Genomic DNA, 1,565 nt, shown 5'->3' with positions numbered 1-1,565 from the left:
CTGTCGCAATTTCAGCACCGCGTTATATGGAAATCGCGGTCTGCGAGTGCCGTGTTATAGGAGGTTTAACTGTATATGTTGGTTTGGGAAGTACACGAAATCGCGTCCGAGATGCAGCGATATTTGAAATAGTCGGCATAGACTTCGCTAGACCGATCTTCATTAAGGGTGGGGAAAAAGGGTGGATCTATATAATTACATGTGCTATATACAGGGCGGTGCACTTAGAACTGGCTTCATCTGTACCCTTTTTATAACAGTAATTTTGTTAATTTTCCAAAAAAAAATAAAAGAGTTTCGATGAAAAAAAAGACTAGATTTATTATTAAACTGATAATTCATATTTTTTTTTTTTTATGATCCAGTAAGATGTTCTGATGGTCACCGCAAAGCACTACATGCAAAACGGGATCCACCAAAAAGATAACGATATTTTTATAAATAATTAATATATTTTTTTTTAATTTTGTAGAAGTCGAGTTGAAGCATAATATAAACACTCTGTGTAATCTGTTTTCTAAAACAAACTTAACTATTATAAACAAAACATATTAAAAATTCTCCTTTTCTCACGCCTCTGATTGCATCTCACCCCTTAACTGTCGTTCGCCTGCCACAAACGCATACACGCGTATTTAATTTGGGTTTTCAAGTAGATAATTTGCTAGAGGGTGTTTTGTTAAACGAATGTTGACATAAAAATATCATTAAAATCAAATTTTGATTTAGAAAAATACTGATGGATGTAAAGGCAAAGCAGAACAATTAAGCCTTTAAATTGATGACACTGAAATAAACGTTAAAAAATGAGTAATTTTTTTATCATGTGTTAAGAAAAGTAGTGCCATTTAAACTATATGGTTCCCTTACAAACGTAAGAATTATTACCAAGTTGATCTATAGAATTCTTAATAGTGCAAGATTTTAGCCAATATATTTCAAAAACATATATTAATAGATTAAATATGTAAGATTTGCACATTCTTTTAACTGGGGTAATTATTGCACCCATGTACAAATACTCAGATTCTATATATTCTATGTTTCAGATTGACTAAATTAAGTGATTAGAATTTATTAAAAAAGAGTCGGTCAAATGACTCATCGTTAGTAAATTAATTCTCTGTTTCAACATCAAATATTATATTTTTATTATATTTTTAATGGACTTTTCTTTTCGTCAGTATATCTTGCAGCCTTTGGCAAAGGGTTTCTCATTAAAATTTGGAAATTGAAAGTCATAAAAAAAATTTTTGTTAAAGACAATATCTGTAAAAATGTTTTGAATGATACATTGGAGAAAGATTGGATTCCATAGCGAAAACTAGGTATACATGGATATAGTTATTTTTACTTATGCGATTTCGGTATTTCATATCATTACAGCTCATTTTTATTTACACTTATAATACGGAAGAAAAAACACATTTGACTATATTATTGAAATTCTTAAGTTAGTTGTGTAATAAGAAATACGGAATTGTAGCAATGGTAAATTTTTAAATAATAAATTTAATGTTCGTGAAAAAATAAATCTGACAATAAGTGTAGAAAAATGTGGCTAA

Source organism: Polistes canadensis, unplaced genomic scaffold (assembly GCF_001313835.1).
Source record: "Polistes canadensis isolate GaletaPanama2010 unplaced genomic scaffold, ASM131383v1 scaffold_333, whole genome shotgun sequence".
In the NCBI taxonomy this organism is placed as follows: domain Eukaryota; kingdom Metazoa; phylum Arthropoda; class Insecta; order Hymenoptera; family Vespidae; genus Polistes; species Polistes canadensis.
The sequence above is the reverse complement of the archived record's forward strand: the minus strand, read 5'-3'. Positions refer to the sequence as shown.